The sequence below is a fragment of the Lissotriton helveticus genome, chromosome 8 (genome assembly GCF_964261635.1).
Source record: "Lissotriton helveticus chromosome 8, aLisHel1.1, whole genome shotgun sequence".
NCBI classification, from domain to species: domain Eukaryota; kingdom Metazoa; phylum Chordata; class Amphibia; order Caudata; family Salamandridae; genus Lissotriton; species Lissotriton helveticus.
Genome location: NC_136069.1, coordinates 253888118 through 253909525, shown reverse-complemented (window position 1 = coordinate 253909525; position 21408 = coordinate 253888118). Strand labels below are relative to the sequence as shown.

The following is a 21408-nucleotide window of genomic DNA, read 5'->3' as shown; positions in this document are numbered from 1 at the left end:
CAGTGCTTTCGTTGCCTTAAACAGCCAATTGCACACATGTCATATTACAATGCCCCTTGATCCAGAGGTTCTGGAATGACATCTTTCACTATTTGGAAGCCGAATGCTTAATCATAATAGGTTTGAATCAATCAATCAGGGGTTTATATAGTACGCTATCCACCCGTGAGGGTCTCAAGGGGCTGAGGCGGAGAGGGGGGGGGGGGCAGCTCCATATCAGTTGAAGAGCCAGGTCTTGAGGTCCTTCCTGAACGTGTGCAGGGTTGGGGAGCGTCTGATGTTCATCGGGAGTTTGTTCCAGGTTTTGGCCACGATGTGGGAAAAAGCTCTTCCGTCGGTTCTGTTCCTGCGGATGTGGGGGACCTCTGCCAAGGGCGAGGTCGGTGGAGCGGAGGTTCCTCTTGGGTATGTGGAAGAATACTCTCTCATTGAGGTATTTGGGTCTGATGTTGTAGAGGGATTTGTAGGCGCGAGTGAGGAGTTTGAAGGTGACCCTCTTCTTGACAGGGAGCTAGTGGAGGCCTCGTAGGTACTGGGTCATGTGTTCATGGCGTGGAGAACCGAAGACTAGTCAGGCTGCGGCATTCTGGATGGTTTGGAGTCTGTGTAGAAGAGTTTGTTGATACCGGTGTAGAGGACGTTGCCGTAATCCAGTCTGCTCGTAACGAGTGCATGGGTGACGGTCCTTCTGCAGTCGGCGGGGATTCACTTGAAGGTCTTATGGTGGATGCGAAGGCAGTTGAAACTGGTGGAGGGGAAGGTGTTGAATTGGCGGTTCATGGAGGGGGAGGAGTCCAGGATGATGCTGAGGTTTCGAGTGTGGTCTGTGGGGGAGGGTGGGCTCCTGAGGGCGGTTAGCCTCTAGGTGTTGTCCCAGGCGGAGGTGCAGGGGTCGATGATAAGGACCTCTGTCTTCTCTGAGTTTAGCTTCAGGCAGCTGCCCTTCATCCAGGAATCAGGTTCTTCATACCTTCCAGGAAACAGAGTCTTGTTTCTTTGGGATTCTTCATGAGCAAGAGGATGAGGTGGGTGTCGTCGGCGTAAGATACTTTGCTGAGCTCATGCTGTTTGACGATGGCTGCCAGAGGGGCCATGTAGATGTTGAATAGCGTGGGGCTGAGTGATGATCCTTGGGGGACTCCACAGTTGATTTCCATGGGTTTGGAGAGGAAGGGAGGGAGTCTTGGTTCTGCCGGAGAGGAAGGATTGGATCCAGTCGAGGGCAGTTCCTTGAATACCCGCATCGTGCAGTCTGGCTGCGAGATTACAATGTGAAACGGTGTCAAAGGCTAAGGTCCATGGTGTGTCCCTGGTCAAGTATCATGTGGATGTCGTCTGTGGCGGTGAGGAGGGCTGTCTCTGTGCTGTGGTTGCTACAGAATCCAGACTGGGAGGCGTACAGGATGGAGTTCTCTTCTATGAAGGCGGTCAGCTGTGCGTTTACGAGTCTCTCTGTGACTGTGACCGCAAACGGGAGGAGAGAGATGGACCGGTAGTTTTCAGGTCTGTAGGATCGGCGGCTGGCTTCTTGAGGAGAGGTTTAATCTCCTTCCGTTTCCAGTCATCTCGGCAGATGCCTGATCTGAGGGAGGTGTTGATGGTGCGTCCTAGTTCAGGTGCGATGACGGTGGCGGCCCTGTAGAAGATGTGCGGTGGGCAGTGCTCCGTTGGGGCTACTGAGTGAGTTTTCGTCACCGTCGCTGTGATGAGTTCGATGGATGAAGGATCCCAGGACGTGATAGTCTGCTTGTCGGCGGCGGAGGGCAGGTGGTCGTGCTCGTCGTTGGTTCACTGACGTTATCATAGAGGGCCTTGATCTTTCGATGGTAGTAGGAGCTGAGCTTGTCGCAGAGTTCCTGGGAAGGTGTGACGTCCGTGGCTTCGCATATGGGTTTTGCGAACTGCTGTATGATGTTGAAGAGTTCCTTGGTGTTGGTTGCGTTGGTCTAGGCTTTGTCTCTTATGAAGGGCCATTTGGTGTCTCTTAAGTGCTGGTGGTATTTCTTCAGGGTGCTCTTGTGGTTGTTTGGTGCTTCCATGGTTTTCAGGTTTCGCCAGGTTTTCTCAAGGCATCTGCAGGAGCATCTGGCTACTTAAAATTCTGTGGTGAACCAGGCGGCATTCAGCGGGCGTTGTTTGAATACTCGGTTGATAGTGTTTGGCTATGACCCAGACCTTCTTCTTTCAGACAAGATGATCAAATTATTATATATTACGATGGCTGTCGCCAGATCACTTTTAATGGCCACCTCAAATTAAGGAATGCATTGACATTTCTTTGTTTTGTATTTGTTTGAAGCAGACCACTCCAAAAACATAAGGGTATCCAAAGGTTGAATGCAATAATTCTGTACTTTTCTACAAAACCTCATGCTTATGTGCAACTGCGAGTTCACTACACTATGGGGCCCATTTTGAGGTCGGGCAGATTGCCCCCGCCAGGCTGGCGGTGGCTACCGCCAGCCTGGCGGGGGCAATCCGCCCGACATCCGCATTTGTTTCCCCCCCGCCATATTAGTATTGCGGGGGAAACCTCGGTGGACGCATGCGGAGAATCCCTGCAGGGGCCCCCAGGGACTCCGATGGGGTGTGGGGGCCTGCCATGCTGTGCATGGAAGTGCACAGCATGCTTTCCTGCCATTGTGGCAGGCGGTGCTAAGTGCACCGCCCGCCACAATGGTAGGAATGTGGGATGCACCCCCCTCTGTGGCGGGCGCATCCTAATGCTGCCGACGGGATCCCCGCCCTTATGGCGGGCGGTCCCAACTACCGCAAGGATGGCGGGCGGGCAAAGTCCGCCCGCCATCCTAATGAGGCCCTATGTTTGCAGCACATCTGTGAACCTTGACCATCTTACCAAATAGATCCTTACAGGCCTAACTTCAACAACACATTATCAGCCCTCTACTCTGATAACGGTGCATTGGAACTAATATCAGTAGGAGATATTTGCTTCCTCATCAACAGTATGGAGGCACTATACAAATAATTCAATATAATACAAAACAGCACTAAACAATAAACCGACCTTCAATACAGTAAAACATGAAAAGAAGTTCTAAATTGCATAAGAGTTTCAAAAAGCCAAGCGATATCTCAATGCCAGGCATAGCAAGGCCATAACAAGCCAGGGAAATACTTGTGTTCTCTTCTCGAGGGTCTCCCACTTGATAGTCCAGGATGGACTTTTCTCATGAGGAGCAGGGTCGGTATTGACTTGCACAAGGTGCGTCTTTGTTTAGAGTGGCACAGTGGTCGAAAAACTATAGCTTGCAATATATTTTCCCTGTAGGGTCCATGCTTCTGTTGCCACGTGCAGAGGCCCTCTGCTGGACCACGGTCAAGAGAAAGTGTTCCCGAGCTTTAAAAACCATTAACGCTAAAGGAAGCTTTGTCTCGATGCACTGTTATCGGAGCAGTACATCTGCTCTTCCATAACCATTCCAGGGGTGGCCTCTGGAAGGGAAAAGTATGACTTCAGGAGCAGGTGGATGCAATGGTGGCCACCACAATACGAAGGTGTGGGGCGGGGGCGGGGGACCGACGGGCAGTGGGGGAAATAATACTTTTTTAAAACGTACCTTTTACCCACAGCCTTGGACACCAGCAGTTTCTGGGACGGAAGAGGTTGCTCAGGAAATCCTGGCGCTGATCTGGTAGAGGAGCCCCAGGATAGGTCTGAGCGGCCTGCTGTGCCACTCAGACACTGCCTGTGAGCCTGCAGCATTTCTCCATCCCAGTAAAACACTGCTATGTTGGAGGAATAGAAGTACGTATGTTTGGCTGGCCTAGGACCCAGTCAAACATACATGCACACTTCTATGTGCCATCATCTGCATGTCATGGCCCCACCCGCCCTGCACACAAATCAGAATCACTCAAAGAAAAATAAAATTATATTGATTGATTGTCATTTTGTTTTTCTCTGTGGGGCGACACTCCTCGGCCATTACGGAAGGAGAAGCCACCACTAGGTGGCTGTTTCCAATGTTGTTTGCTCCCCTGCTGTTATGAAGAGCATTCTTATATTTATTAAATAAATTAAGACCTTTATAAGCCATTTCAAACCACGAATCCATGTCACTGTGGAGTTTGTGCTAAACAAAAAATTTAGAAAAATACACAAAGAGGTAAAATCAAAGCATTAACATAAAATGGAAAGATAAATAGATGCACATTTGGTGGCTGATTTGAAGAAAGTGAAACCATAAATCCTGGATAAATCTTAGCTTCACTGCCTAAGTTATGCTATATTAGGCAGTTTCTTTACCAAATCTCCATTTTATTTATTATTGAATTATTGCATATGAACGAACGTTCAAATATGTGAGTTCAGAATACCAGTTGTGTTTGGTTTAATAGATTATAATGTTGCTCTTTATTAATCTGGGCCACCTCTAGGGTTTACATGACAACTATCTTGTCTCTTAGTTCACTAATGGCTTATGATTAAAAACTATCATTTTAATAAGTACTTATCAGTGCATTGCTATAATGTGATATATTAATGTTAAAGCTTCCACATGTCAAAGATGTTTGATGTAGGATTTACATAGCAAACATTTCCAGGGTTTGGCTCATGCACAGGCTTTAAGAGCCAAGCCAGACCCTTGGCTCGGGTCTGGTCCATCTCTCCCTGTTAATTTGTTGGATCGCCCACGTCTACCTTAAATAGTGCAAAAGAAAGAGGGTATGAGCAGCCAGACACTAGAGTTTCTGATGTAAAAATGTACAAATCTGAGCTATATTCTCATTATTTTAATACATACAGTATGTTCCAAAGAGCTCAATTGTGTGTGTCGTTTGTGTGTAATTTGCCCAGAATTGTTTTGCAGACTGCATTTACTAGAACATAAGCAAAGAACAAGCATCTAAATATAACAAAAGCACCAGAGCTAGCTGCACTGTTTCTATTTGACGTGGAAAACTGTTCTTTTTTTTTTAAGTTCAAGTGAAAATGTATTGATGAAAAAAGAGTATAACATATATGATTATGCACAATGTATATAAATAAAATACATTAGAAAAAGCAATGTTATACATTAGTGGAACAAATTACATACTAGTGTATTATAAAGAAGGTAAAAAAGGGGATAGTGAGAGGGGGAGTAAGAAAAAGAGGGGGGAGGGGAGAAAGGGGAGGGAAATATCAGTATATAACAGTAGCAGCAAAACGGAATTGCCTGAATATTAAAGGAAAATATAACATCTACAAATAGCAATAGACAATGTAAAACTATATTAAACCTCTGATATGCAATAATTAAGGAAAGGAAAAAGGAGTTACACCTGACATTATAGACATTGGGATATAGATAATAAGATAATAGGAGGTATCATGGAGGTTTCCTAACTTCATCAGGAGTAGTAATTGTATTAGGAGGAGGGGACGATATGTCAGTGAGATATGAGGTTAAAGGTAAACAGAGAAGATCTCTTTTAATGGACATAGAAATGGGGATAACATTGTGTGTATCTAGTCTGTGGTGAAAACATGCACCATTCCACCAGGCTCTGAAAGTAACTTTGTCAGCTTGTTTCCAGTTTGACGTAATCAAATGAAGAGCAATCGCTAATAAGAGGTCAATTAATGAAGGGGTGTGAAGTGAGTGAGGCCAAGAAGGAGACAAGGAACCTAAAAAGATGTTAGAAATGGAGAAGGGAATTTGGCTATGAACATTTTTATTAATCTGGGACCAAACCAAATGCCAAAAACCAGATATGGAAGGGCAGTCAAAAAGCATGTGTTTTAAGTCGGCATGATTCCCATTACATGACCAACAGGAAGGGGAGAGCTCATTGGAGAAAGAGGCTAACTTCAGTGGCGTAAAGAGAAGACGTTTATAAATAAAAAAGAGGGTTTGGGAGACATTAGCTGCTCTAGAAGTTTTATGCAGTTTCAACCATAATTTGTCCCATAAAGGAATGGGCCAACAGTGTGTGAGGTCCTTTTCCCAGGCCAATTCAGACTTCCACTTGACTCTGTCGGAGGATAAATATAGAGCTTTGTAAAAAGATGAAGCCGAGGTAGTGGTGGATAATAGAGAGAAGAGAGCAGAAGATTTAGAGGGTATAATAGGGAACGGTGGTAAAGAGAGAAGATATTGTAGAAGTGAAGGAAGAAGGGAATTGTATTGGTGTTTACAGGACGAAGGTAAGGAAAACTGTTGTTGAAGTTCAGAAAAAGTTAAAGGAGTGTTGCTCGAGACCAGCTGTGAAATCCAAAGTAAACCGCGAAGTCTCCAAGAATGAACGGCCCTTAATGCGTAAAGAGTGATTATGCCAAATAGGTTGCTGATCTAATGAAGAAAGAGAAGGATATGAAGATGAGAGAAAGGGGGTCAAGATCTTATGAGTAAGGGCTATCACTTGAGAGCGAAAAGAAGAAAGAGCAAGAGATTCAATAAACTTAAAAGGTGTTATCAAATGTTTTTCAATGTTCAACCAAACAGGTGGCAGTGAACCTTGATCTGTGGAAAGCCAACGAGAAGATTGTCTCAAAGAAAAGGCAAGGTGATATGATTTAAAATCAGGGAATTTAAGGCCACCCGAAGATTTGCCTGCTTTAAGAGTATTGAGAGCTATTCGGGGAGACTTATTTTTCAAAGAAATGTGGATAATAAAGAATCAATTTTTTAAAAGTAAAAATTAGGAATATGTACCGGAATCATGGATAAAAGATAGAGAATAAGTGGAAACAGCATCACCTTAATAGAGTCTAAGCGACCCCACCAAGAAAGAAAAAGAGGGTGCCAACGATCTATGGAAGCAGTTAAGGATTTGGAAAGGTGATCAAAATTTTCTTTCAGAGTTTCAGAAATAGTTGGTGAAAACCATAAACCTAAATACTTAATTTTAGAGGGGTTCCAAGAAAAACCAGTAGAAATAAAACCTTCTTTCAAACAATGAACGTCTAAATGGAGAATCTCACATTTATCGGCGTTAAGCCGATATCCGGATAATTGAGAGAAAGAGTCAACTTGAGAGAGAAAATCAGGAAGAGATGTAGAAGGAATGGAACAATATAAAAGAATGTCATCTGCATAGGCAGAATATTTAACCCGGGATGTACCGAGATCAAAACCAGTAATTTGATCGTCCGACCTAAGTTTTGACAGAAAAGGTTCTAGAGAAATTATGAAAAGAAGAGGCGATAAAGTGCAACCTCGACGGACTCCTCTAGAAAGAGAGAAATAGTCTGAGGTCCTCCCATTAACGAAGATAGATGCTTTAGGATTGGAATATAATAAAGAGATAAATGAATTTAATTTAGTAGGAAGTCCTATCCATTTGAGTGCCTGAAACATAAACTCCCAAACAATCCTGTCAAATGCCTTCTCAGCATCAAGTGCAATTGCAGCAATAGGATAGGATAATCCAGAGAAGACGCTTTATGTAAAACGTTAAATAAAACCCTAGATTTGTCGGAAGATAGACGGCCTTTGATGAAGGCGGATTGCTACGGGCCAATAATGTTGGGTTAAATAGGATCAAGTCGGAGGGCAAGAATTTTTGCAAAAATTTTATAGTCCAAATTGACAAGGGAAATTGGGAGATAATTTTTACATAAAGAAGGGTCTTTATTGTCTTTGGGGATTTGACAGATTACTGCTTCCTGAAAGGAACCTGAGGAGGAGCCATCTTTAACAAAAGAGTGACAAAGCTCTAAAATGCGGGGAAGTAGGAAAGACGCAAAGTGAGTGTAAAATTCAATAGTAAAGCCATCTGGGAGTTCCGATAAATGAGTTTCCTGTATAAAAGCAATGTCCGCATTCAATCTAGCTAAATGGGTTAAAACATTTTGTCTTTTGATAGGGTTGTTAACTCCTTTAACATTCCAAGTAACTACTCTAAGTGAAAATAGTTAAAATGAAAAATGAACAAAACTGCATAAAAAGAACAGAATAGTATCTGTCGAATATAGAAAATATAACCATTATGCAAATATAAAGAAATGTAGAGCTTACAGTAAAATAATAGGAGACAACAGGAGAATAGAGGTCAGAAAAGAGATTCAGAGAAGTAAAGAGTAGAGGTGTAGCGAAAAGAAGAATACTGTAGGTAAAGTAGAAAGAAAGAAAAAGAGGATAAGGGGAGAGGGTAATAGGAAAACAAATAGGCTGAGAAGAAAGAATAAAAAAAGATGAAGAGAAAACAAAACCATACATTGAATACGAAAGAATATGTCAGGAAAATACATCACGAACCAACAAGAAGAAGACTGGGGGTGGTGGAACCACATAAGGAAGGCAGCACGTCAGACCGGGAGATCCACATGAACGCGGCAGAGGGAAACATACCTCCGGGTAGGACAAAGGTGATACAAAAAACAATGATCCACGAGGCTGCATCTAAAAAGGAAATAAAAAGGAAACAATTTGAATCACTGAGATCACAAGTAAGACAAAATACATATTACACTATACAACAAAGCACATGTTACAATATACAGTAGGAAAAGTAAAGTAACAGTGACAAGTAGCCATCTTAATAAGAGGTCATATCAGTAGATGTAAACACAATTTCAGGAATTATGAGTGAGGTATGTCCATAGAGTTTGCTCCGCAGGAATCCAAGAATTGTTGAAGCATTGCTGGATCTTCATAGTTCGTCGTTCGGTTGTTATATATCACTTTGAAGAGACAAGGGTGGAAAAGGCCGTAGCGAGCATTCAAGGAACGAAGAGCAGGTCTCATCTCTAAGAATTTCTTGCGGCGATCAGCGGTTGCTTTGGCGTAGTCTTGAGCAAAGAAGAGATTGGAGCCATTCCATATAATCTTCTCCTTTTGTTTGGCTGCATGGAGTACTTTAAGTAGATCAGTATATTCCAAAAAGTATAGAATGACACCTCTAGGTTTTACTGAAGTGTAAGAAGAGGCAGAAGTGCGAGAAGGTGGTCCTAGTCGATGGGCCCATTGGATATTCAAAGGGGGAGAAGGAGGAAGGCCGAGAAGTGTTGGTAAAAAAGTATGGAAAAAATAAATGGGAAAAGATCCCTCAAGGCCTTCCACAAGGCCATAAATGCGTAGGTTATTGCGCCTGTTCCTGTTTTCCAAATTCTCAACTTGTTGTTTAAGATTGGAAATTTCTTTATGAACAAAGGGAATCTGGTCGATAACTGGTTGAGCCGAAGCAATTTGTCTTTCAAGATTGTCCACCCTTTGTTCAGTGTTGGACCAATTAACTTCAAGATTTTGAAGGCAGGAATTCGTTTCAGTCATGTATGGCTTGAGGGCACGAATTTCTTCTAACAAGAGTTCGATGGATAAAGAGGAAGCTGAGTTGGTAGGAGATGGGGGGTTTGTTTTGACTCTTTTCCCCGTCGAAGGAATAGGTGCAGAGGATGCTTTGATGGAAGATTTTGATGTGTTGCGAGAAGAGGGAGAATTTTTTACATTCTGCGATTCCGTTGCTGTATCTTCCAAAGTATCCTGCAAAATACTGAAAGGATTTGCATCTTCCAAAGAGATCATTGTGTAAATGTAGGCATTATTTCGATTTGTACGAGGCGTCGCCATAATGAATAAAGCCTTGTCACTTCAAGAAATTTGCTGACGATACAAACTAGTATGGAAACAGTGTTCTACGCCAAAGAAATAGCGAATGAGAGAAGTGGCACAAGGTAGTAATCTCCAAACATCAAAAGTGATAATCTCTCTGAGGAAAATTAGCATATATGGAGAAAGGTAAAAAGTCTCAGCAAGCAGGGCAAGAAAACATCAGCCATGTCAACTTTGAAAGGTATAAAGTCATTTAAAAAATGCATTTCGTCAGTTGTAAGTGGAGAAGTAAATGAAAACTGAAGAGAACAACATGCAAGAAAAACGCATATATCTCAAAATGGTGGCTATTATATATCCAACCAATCAGTTCCAATAAGTTGCATTTCCACAGTATGTTGGGGTGGCTGTGCGTTAAAAGTGATGAAAAAGTCGTTGGAGGGTGTTTCTGAATAAAGGCGTTTCCTACCGTGACTCAGATAGTGCCAAGAAACAAAACGCTTCAGGAAACTGCAATGTCGGGCGGCAGCGTCTAAAATGGCGGACGTGCCTCAGACGCGCCACGTCAGAGAATTAAGGGAGATTTCCCAAACATATGGTACACCCTGCACCTTCAAAAAGATGTTTCCTGATGCCGGAGACTATCCGAAGTTGATGCCTGCAGACTCGGGGGTCAATTCGGCGAAAGTAAACCCGAAGTGTCACCCCTCTGCGGAGCTCCCAGGAACTGCGGCCATCTTCCTCGGCTCAGTAGCCAATCCACCCCGGGAAACTGTTCTGAAGTGAGCGGATTACAAACATTATATTGGGTTTCTGGAGCAGTCGCCATGTTGATCATAATACAGACTAAGCAGTGCATACTAAAATGGAATGTGTTTGGTGCTAACAAGTGATGTTACCATCACCATCTCAGGGTACTCGTTTCAACTCCCTGATAAGGACAAAAGGCTGAATGAACCTTACATTTTAAACCCTTGGAATCAGTGCATACATGCATATCACTGCAGAAGGTGCATTTACATGTAGGCTATCTTCTGGGCTAACACCAGTAAACATATTTGACCTTGGAAGTGCAGGGGTTGTAGCCATCTTTCAACTGTCACGCCATGTTCTATGTTTCATCCTACCCTGTTCCATGGTGCATGTTTCCCAAGGACTTCTATTTAACGGCAGTTGAATATTTACATTTTATGAGATGGTGACTTCTCAAGCAGAGTTTACAAAAGTGCAAAGCACACAAGGCAAGTGTCCCCCTCACCCCCGAGTGTGGACCCATGAAATCGATTTGAGAATGAAAGTAGTTAAATAGCACTACATAACAATAAATGCAAACGTAACCCAATAGTACAATGTGCACTTACGTGCTCGTGAGACAAGTGAATGGAGTAAGTGACACATGACACATGCATTCATGTCTCGATTTCCTTAACCTTTCATACCCCCATGCACTCCCTAATTTCATGACCTTCTTTTTTTCTTCCCATAGACTGTCCTAAGAAGCTCTCCCATTGAATCAATTGGCTCTACTTCATGCGGGTACCTTGCTACTTCGACAGTTAGCCCTCCATGTTCTTTCTTTTTTCCCCTTCATGCCATCTATCCGTACCACCTGGTTCTTATCTTTCCCCTTGTTTCACCACCTATACAGCACTCTTGTTATCAATGTACCCAGTCCTGATGATAGCCTGGAATCATTCAGGTTGAAATGTAGTTGACCATCCAGCACAATTGTGGGCGCTATTGCAGTGTCCTTAAACAGCTGAATTCTTTTTGCCAATTGCTTACTGACTGTTTTTGTGACCATTTATCAAATTGTTTCTGCACTCCGTCCCGCTGTTACCTCTTTTTTTTGTCATGCGTCACTTGTCTCACAAGCACGTATGTGCACATTGTACCATTGGGTTATGTTTGCATATAATGTAATGTAGTGCTGATATAACTACTTTCATTCTAAAATAGACCCTGTTTTCCTCTCCAAACCTTAGTGGCCTCCGTCATTACCTTCTCGTCAATATTTAATTGTTTCTTTACTTGTCTTACTTTATGATTCTCAGCTGAGACATTGTTATTTTGTAAACCATTTCCACCCAGGTCTTAACTGTATTAACTGTTTTTTTTCCTGTCCTTTTCCTTACTGTTTTTTTTTAGGTAGCACACCCTCTACCTCCTCATGCCAGTATCTTGGTCCCTTCCTCCAGCTACAGGAATGTGTACAATGAACTTCCGCTGTCTGAGTAGCTATTCTCACCTCCATCTTATGCCATGCTAAACTAGGGGCATCCAAATGCATTCCCTTCGTACTTGGGCAAAGTATTTGTGAGGCAGGTTTTCAGGGTAAACATTAGAAAACATTGCTCTCATATTTGCAGAATCTCCTTCCGATGTTTGCATTATTAAACCTGTATATTCTCTCTTGTTGTTTTGATTATCCGCACACCTGAGAAACCTGCACTGGCTCCCCGTCAACAAAAGGATCACGTTCAGGCTGCTCACCCACGCACACAAAGCGCTCCACGACATGGGCCCCGAATACCTCAACAACCGCCTCTAGTTCTACACCCCCACCCGCCAGCTCCGCTCCACCAGCCTCGCCCTCGCCACCGTCCCACGGATTCGCAGAACCACCACTGGTGGAAGATCATTCTCCTACCTGGCTGCCAAAACATGGAACTCCCTCCCCACACACCTACGATTGGCCCAGGACCATCTCACCTTCAGGAAACACCTAAAAAACTTGCTATTCGAGCAGTAACAGCACCACCCCCCACCCCGCCCTTAGCGCATTTAGACCCTCACGGGTGAGTAGCACGCTCTTTAAATGTCATTGATTGATTTATTGATTGATTGATTATGAAGGTATTCCATCTTTCTAGCATTATCTGAAACATTTGATAGTTCCCTATGTATGCTACTAGCCATTACTTTATACTTCCAACCCCTCAACTGATCAGCTGTCCATGCTGAAGCAGTGGTCTAGCAATGTCCTAGAAGTTGACATACTGTTCACCTGATTCAAGGGCCTATCAAAGGTGGCTACTTTATATCTCACATGCAAATGCTGATCTTTCTTTTTTGCAATTTAGCATCCTTGGTGATCATGTTATGGGAGACTTTGACTTAAAACTTTAAATTGTCACAGTTCCTATTTTATCTTTGAATGCTCCTCTCCTTGCTGTCCATCCTCTGCATGCCTCCTCTCTAAGTCATGTGCATGTTTGTATTCATCTATATCTTTGTATTTGTGCAAATTGTCCAACACCTTATCTCAAAGCTTGCAACCTGTCCTTCTTGGTAACGTAGACCATGCAACCTAGCCAAACATATTCTGCACTAGCTCATCTACTAATGCCACAGACAATCTGCATGAACTCATATATCCGCCCACTAGGGATCATACCTAACTGATACTAATATTAATCCACCTCAAAGACATTGGAGTGGGCATGGAGACATGGAATGGCCTCCCTGAGAGACCTAGAATAAATGAAAACAATAACCATTGGATTAACCAATTACCATGGTTCCAGAGCAGATTATTGCTTGGCATTGGGCACTTACACACCTTGCAAGGGCTAGTAACAGCTTTATCAATGTAATTGCAATACAATACTTACTAAATGCTCTACTAAATTTCTGTACTGTCCACTCCTTGTCCTTTTGTCCCATATCCACTCATAAATAGGTGGCTTCTGAAGGGCTAAGGGTCAGACAAGGGGTCTGCCCTGAGGTGTCATCTTGAGTTAAAGGGTGAGTAATCTCACATCTAGCAAATACCACTGATTCTGGTAGCTCACTCGCTTGCTCAGTTTGTTGTGACATGTCTTTAATGCACATGCCCTTGGCTGCAGTGCACAAAGACCATTCACTGCAACACCCAAGGAAAGGAAATCAGAGAAAAGATAGGTTGGAATGCTAACCCTGTGTATTGCTAGAGATCTGGCTATCTGCAAGCATTCCTCCCATCTCCTTTTGTGTGATTGAAGATACAATTTAAATGTAGAGCATATTTCTCAATACCAAAGTACAATAAAATAATTCAAGCAAAGGTACAAAGAACAATAACCTGATAAACTCACCATGGCTCTAGAGTGTTCACAAGTCTACAGATGTCCAAAAATAAATAAAGAAAGGAACATGGAAATGGCACTACGACACACATACAGAGCATATACATTAAAATGTCAAAGGAAATTGTTAAATTATATTTAGAATTCTGTGGGGCAGTTTAGGGCACTGGTGGCCAACACACATGCTTAATTGGTTACAGTAACTACAAGTAACGAAACTGACAACAGACACTTTAGAAGTATCCTGTATAGGAGAAGTTCAACCTCTAATGTGTTGCCTGAACTTGACATAATAGTTTGTGTTTAAGGGTATTTCGGGGTGACAGATGCTTCAGGGGGAAAAGTATGGGGAGGTTGGCAGTTGGGAGGAGGGGATGTTTCTGTTTTTGTTTCAGTACTTATCTGTTTCACACCTACACGTAGTACATCCTACATCTAGGCACTCTGGTACAACTTTCACCATCCACGAACAGATATCTATATGCTAAACACCCACCATCTTGAGCACCTTTGCCCATTTTAAATTTACCTGCTTATCACCCTCATGACATACTTCAAGATAACATCTTGGAATGTTAACGGTCTCCTAGATTGCATCAAGCGAATAGCCGTCCTTAGTCACAGTAAACAATTAATGCCTGCTGTGCTGATGTTAAAGGACACCCACTTGTTGGGAACATAATCCCCTTTCCTAATCCGCGTTGGATATGATAGACTATTTAACATTGGGTTTACATAAGGGTTCAGGGGTGGCACTCCTTCTACACAAGCCATCTACACTGACGGTGACCTCTGCAGTTTCTGACACACAAGGTTGCTTTGTGGGAGTGGAAGACCTCCTTGAAGGGCAGCAGTACAACTTCCTGAGTGCTTACATACCGCCCCAAGGACCTACTCAGGTCCCAAAGACTATAGACAAGACCATCCTTGTATAGTCACATGGGCTCATCATAATAGGGGATGACTTTAACACCTCCCTTAATACCGTTGTCGACTCCTCCGGTGCACCTACAGTGAGTTAAATATCCTGGACCATACAACGCTCTTCTTGGATGGATTCCTTTGGGCTATGTGATGCCTGGAGGGGATGGCACCCCAGAGACCAAGAATTCACGGTCACCTCTGCATCCCACCAAGAGTACCTTCTACTCCCAGTGGCTGATAACCTTCAGCTAACTGGCATTGGGATCCTTCCCTGGAAATCTTTAACCACTCACCTACTACCACCCAATTTCTGAGGACTGATAACACCCAGCATTCTGTCTGGGGTCTCAGCGCATGGTACCTTGTCGATCCCCGATTCTCCGAATACTCATTGACTGAACTTTAAGGTTACTTTGCGCTCCACAAAGGCATGCTATCATTGCCGTGGACATTATGGGTGGCTGGAAAAGCCACTATAAATGATTTGGCAAGGGTTTATCTCAAACGCAAGGAGAAGGAAAAGTTTCACCTAATAACCTCACTCGAGAATCAAATACTAGACAGGGAAAAACATAGTCTGACTGGCCCCTCTGAGAGTCTAGACCTCCAACTTTAGCTTGCCAGGGTCTCGCTGAGACAAATCTATCCGATGAGGTGCCACAATGTTGCAGAGAATCCATAAGGTGGGTAATTGAGTAGGGAGAAAAAAGTGGGGAACTGCTGTACTGGCTAGCTCCTAAAGAGATGATCTCCAGGATTGTCCTCGAAATCGTTGAGCCCTCCGGTACCTGCAAAAGTACTTCAGCAGAGATTGCAATAGCATTTGAGGACTGCTATAGGAATTCCTATTCCTTCGACCCCAAGAGGAGCAGGGTAATCCAATCCTAAATCATAGCTCCCTGCCACTCCTCACACCATCCCTGAACTCAGACTTAGTGGGGTCCTTTATACTTGAGGAAGCTATACTAGATAAGAAGCCATGGAAAACTCCAAGGCCTGACTGGTTCCCCCTGGAGTTCTACGGGAAATTTTGCAAGCTCTCCAGCTCCCATTTCATTGAAATACGCACTACAGCAATTACTAAGAGAATGCTTCCTCTGAGCTTGCTGTGGCCACAATTGTAGTCCTCCTGAAGGATGGGCAAATACTCACCCAATGCTCCTGTTTTCAACCAATTTCTATGCTCCAATTCTTGTTAACAGGCTCCAGTGAGTTCTGCTCACCTAATCCATCGATACCAGTGTGGTTTTATTCCCACCTGTAGCACCCGATATTGTTTACATAGTGTACAGTGGTACAAACCTATGTCCCTCCTACTAATAGATTATGAAAAGGCATTTTATTCAGTCAATTGGTACTTTCTGCTCAAAGTCCGAGAGTGAATAGGCTTTGGACTGGGATTCTATGTGCATTGATTGTTGTACACCACCCCTACCGCTCAGGTGTGGGTGAATGAGATGATCTCTGACCCCTTCCCTATTCTCAGAGGCACCTGACATGGGTACCCTCTATCCCCACTCTTATTTACCCTAGCCACTGAACTCTTGGTACAGCTTATCAATTGCGATTCATGGGTCCAAGGCTAGCTCTGGGAAGGACAAGAAAGAAAAGATTGCACTCTAGGCCAATGATGTCCTTCTCTTCCTGTCCAACTTGCATCTCTCGGGACCTCACTTCCTGGAAATACTAACCCTATATGAGTATGTTATGTTATTTTATGTTACCATCATTTGTAAAGTGCAATACAACTCACTTCCGAAGGAGTATTCCGCGCTAGGCAGATTTAAGAAGAGGCAACTTAACAAAAGAGCCATGTTTTCAGCATTTTTTTAAGATTCCAAAGTCAGAACAAAAATGTATGTGGTGGGGAAAATGTTCCAGTAGTGGGGGCCGGATAGGAAAGGAACGACCAAGGTGTATTGAGGTTCAAATGTAGTGAGGTCTTAGAAAGCATTTGACCATAGATATTAGGTTTCTAGTGAGAGAGTCAATGTTAAACGAGAACTCCAGAAACGGGAGCGGCTCCAGCTCAATCTACCTGGGAGAGTGGCACTATTCAAAATGATGATCCTTCCCAGATTTTTATTTAGTCTCCACACCATTAGGAACCCCAAATCACTGGTTTCAGAAACTCAACACCTTGATTCACACCTTCCTATTGAGAGGTTGTGATGCAGCGGTTCTCCTGAAATAATTTCTAATACCATGTCACCTTTCCCTGAAGTACAAAATCATACATTTACTCATCAGTGGGGCCCATAACATCGCGAGTCACTCACAAAATACTTCCATCCTACTTCATGGATCGGTGAGATTGAAAGGAGAGCTGCTGTATCATATCGGGGTGTCTAAAACTATATCTAGATATTTATACTATTTACACCTGCAGTTTACCATGGTTTTCATTAACAAAACATTTATTTAGACACGCCGCAACTGTGGTCGACGAATCTGCTAGTAAAAAATTAGGCGTAGAAAAACTCAACTTAATTCTCCATTTATCTAATTTTTTATTAAAAGCAAATTTAACATGTCTAAAAGTGTATTCACTTTATTTATTTCTTTATTCAAAACAACATTTTAAAAGGAAAATAAGGATTTTATTTCAAACAGTTAATTTCATTTATTACCAGACACGAACCATCAACAAACATCACATAGTCGGATTCAGGCAACGGCTCATCTCTGATGTCTGGTCTTGGTTTGGTACAGTATTCAAGAACATCTAGGCATTTGTGATCAACCTCATTTCTCACTTCGGTTTCCATAATGTCAGGCAATAATGTAGAAGGATTCACATTTACGCATCTAGAGATTGTCAAATTTTCTGCTCCCAGAATTGTTTTTTCATATTTTGTCATCCTATTGTTGGTCAGGTACTGTGTTTTTGTCCTAGTGAGGAGAATCTCCACAGAGTGAGGTACATACACCCTCACAGGAAATGCCATCACTATTCCTTCACTTTGTTCTAGACTGACGCTTGTAGCTGCTACTGCTTTCAGACAACCTGGCAATGCTTTTGCAACAGGGTCCAAAACAGCTGAGAAATACGCAATAGGCTTTCTCAGTTTTCCATGTATCTGAATCAATGACAATGCACATCCCTCTCGTTCACTGCAGTACAATTCAAACATGCATCCCTAAAGCTGGTGCTTCACATAAGCTCGTTTTTAACTGTTCAAATGCTTACATCTCAGTTTTGGTCAGAACTATAGGGTCTCTGATATCTGCTCTGGTTAATGTCTGTAATGGCTTTGCAATCAGTGAGAATCCACTAATCAACTGTCTACATTAACCTACCATTCCCAGGAACATTCTCACTTGTCTTTGAGTTTTTGGTGGCTGCATTCCTTGTATCTTTTAATTATTCCTGCAGTGACTTGTCTTATTCCTTTGGAAATCTTATGACCTAAGTATTGGACTTCTTTCTGATAAAATTGTAATTTTGATGGAGACACTTTATGTCCCTCTTCTGCCAAATGATTTAGCAATGCAACGGTATCTGTTACATATGCATCTTTTGTCTTTGATGCCACTAGGAGATCATCGATATATTGAACCAATACAGACTCTCCAGGCATGCTCAAACTTTTTAATGATTTATTTAGCAACTGATTAAAGATAGATAGACTTTCAGTATACCCTTGAGGAATTCGGCACCATGCCAAAATACGATCTCCGAATCTGAACGCAAATATTGGCTGGCTTTCTGGGTGCAATGGAACTGTAAAGAACGCATTACACAAATCAATTACAGTGTACCATTCTGCAACATGGGGAATTTGATATAAAATCACTGCTGGATTTTGTACAATCGGACAACATGGGACAACTATTTTATTAACCTTTCTCAAATCCTGTACAATTCTAAATGTTCCATATGGCTTTTTCAATCTCATTATCGGTGAATTACAAGGACTACTCTCTATTTCTTTCAATATGCCTTGTTCAATCATTTTTTTATCACTGGGGTTATTCCTTCAATTATTTCTGCGGTCATTTTGTACTGGGGAATGTTCGGGTTATTTGCACCTTCTTTTATAGAGACTTTTACAGGATCCACATCTTTCATCAACCCAATATCTTCTCCTGTGAAATCCCACACTTTCTCTTTCACTACCTCTTTTAATTCATCAGGTATTTTTTCTCGATCAAACACAGGGAACAATTTGTTTTGCTCTGCCTCAAGCATAAGCATTGTCATTTTATACAGGCTATCTTCATCTGGGGTTTGCAGTTCTATGCCATCTGGTGAACAATACATGGCACAGTTCATTTTACACAGAATGTCTAGCCCTAACAGATTTACGGGGCTACTATCACACACCACAAATTGGTGCATGTCATTAAAATTTCCAATTTCTACTTCAACTGGTTGTGTCAAAGAAGTTTTAATCTGTCTATTAGCTACACCTACAACTTGGATACTCTCTCCCGAGAGAGGAAGATTTTGGACTTCCACTGATCTAACAGTAGAATGGGTAGCACCAGTGTCCACTAGGAAAGTTATTTCTACATCATTCACTTTTCCGTTCACAAATGGACCAGACTGATCTACCTCAAGAGTGGCTCCAAGCACACACTCTTCTCCCTCTCTCAGGCACCGTCAGAAACTTTCATCCGACTCACTCCCTCCTTCCTCTTATAACCAATACTGGGGACTCACGTTCACTCTGGGCGATCTATTTACCTGCTCGCCTCCGCTGAATCCTGTCTCTTCACTGTATCTCTGATGGTTTACACTGTGTGGAAGTGGCGGTTGTGGCACCTGACTTTGCTGATTAACTATCTGCTGCTGTTGCGGTTGCTGTTGAATTACCTCATTATGCACCTGTGGATTCAATGATGTATTTTCTGGATTAACTCTTGGTGGATCCTTGCACTCTTTTCTCCAATGCCCTATTCTGCCGCAATTATGACAAGGGAACTTTTTCTTGAGCTCTTCTATATTTCCCACTAATTTAGTTTTGTTGAAATTTCCTTTCCATTTTCCCTGACTTGCATCAGTATTTTTTTTTCCAATTGTGCCACTTGGTGTTCTGCTACCTTCACTTGTGCCCACATAGCTTTTTCTTTTAACTTCTTTTGTTTGGCGTCGATCTCTTCACTACAATATTTTGCTTTTCTTAAGACATCATCTACAGTGCTCGACTGCCATCCTATCATACTATGCCTAATCATGTCTCCAATTTCTGGTCTTAATCCATACAGAAATCGATATATAAAATGACTTGTGTCCTTTTCGCTGAATTCTCTTCATATCCACTGTATTGTTTAAATACCAACAGCAATCTTTCGTAAAATGCATGTACAGATTCTTTCGAATCCTGTGTAGTTCTGTCTATTTTTACCCAATCTGTTTCGTTTGGTGGAATTTTATTCTTCAAAAATACTATCACTTGTTCATATTTCCTCATCACTTCAGGTGACGGAGCACCTGTTACTTTGTCTCGAGGATATTCCTCTTTTGGCCAATTCACAGTTATTTTACATTCAGTCCATAAATCTGCTGGCACAACTAAATCAAATAATCCATCCAAATCAACTTTCACAAATCGATCTACCTGTCGATACCATTCTACTGTTTTTTTCTCTCAACCTGGGGAAATCATTTGTAAATGATAATATATCCTGTCTACTCCAAGGAACATGCGCCTATCCTCCTCCAGGTATTTCTCTCATAGGGAACTCATTTGCGACTGTCTCCTTTTCTCTGACTGGAAACGCTAATGTGGATTTATCACTAGCCTCCTCTTTCTTCTTTGCCCATTTCACTCTCCATTTATTCACATCTCCCCATCTTCATAACAGCGCAATTAATTCTTTTATTTTGGTTAACCTCTGGCAGTATTCATGTTTTCAATGTCTTTTTCTGAAAAATTCACTCTATAGGATTTCTGTAATGTTTTATTCTTTGCAAATTCTACTTCAAATTCATTTGCCAATCCTTCTAATTGATCATGTACAGACTTTGCTTTCCATGGTATGCTTTTACACATGAACATGAGTTCATCATCTTGGTACGTTTTTAATCTGTCTGTTCCAATTGTTCCAATAATTAATTCTTTCATATCGATTTTTAATCGCGCTACATCCAGTACTTTGGGTTCATGCTCTTTTAATTTCAGAGTTTTAATCCAATCACTTAATTCTTGTTCTGATGGTCCTATAGGTGTCTGTGTTAAATCTATTTTCTCTATACTCTTTTCAGGTGTAGCAGAGTCAGACTCTGCTCCGGTTGCATATTTATAGGGTAAACTCTGATTGAAAGTTAAGTCAGGCGGATTTACATTATTCGTTCGTCTGATTTCTGACAAATCTGGATAAATATTTTCTTTTACTTCTTGCAAACTCTGTTGTAAAGGGATTGTCAAACTTGGTTCTTTTATTCTTTGCTTTTCAAACACTGAAATTACAGGTCCTATTGTTACTGGGACTGTTACTGCTTCTATGTTTTTCGTAAGCTCCTGTATCTTTTCTGTCAATGCATTTGTAGTCCGTATATATTCAGCAGTACTTGCTTGTTCTTCAACTCGTTTTTCTACCCTATTTACACTTTGTTCATTAATTTGCTGTGGAGTACCGGTATGTCTTGGTTCTATTATTGAAGTACTCAGATTATATCTCACTTCTACTCTTTCTGGTACATCTCTAAAATTAGAAATTTGTCTTGGAGTTTCATTAATCCTTTCATCTACTGGTGGAGCATTAGGTGTAGTCCATAAAGATCCTGGTTGATACGGTGGCGGTCTCCTATTTAATATTCCTTCTAGCACAGCATCCTCTGATTTACTGTCACCATAACCTTCTTTCCCTGTTTCTACATTTTTCCTCTTTTCTGTGCTTTTCCACCCTCCATAATCATCCACTAATCTTACTGGGTACATGCCATCACACATGTCAGCATTTGTCCATCT

At 42.1% G+C, this 21408-nt stretch overlaps 1 protein-coding gene and 1 long non-coding RNA gene across 3 annotated transcripts in view; one reads left to right on the top strand and one right to left on the bottom strand.

Moving 5' to 3' along the window:
- The window catches only part of LOC144771586 (matrix metalloproteinase-20-like), a 252435-nt gene that overhangs the window by 9120 nt on the left and 221907 nt on the right, over nucleotides 1–21408 (top strand). The gene's annotated exons all lie outside the window — the stretch shown is intronic.
- Nucleotides 1–21408, bottom strand: part of LOC144771587 (uncharacterized) — a 126392-nt gene that overhangs the window by 14780 nt on the left and 90204 nt on the right. The window contains exon 2 of the long non-coding RNA XR_013599370.1: nucleotides 8208–8351. This is a non-coding gene — a long non-coding RNA (uncharacterized LOC144771587). The remainder of the gene's footprint in view (nucleotides 1–8207; nucleotides 8352–21408) is intronic.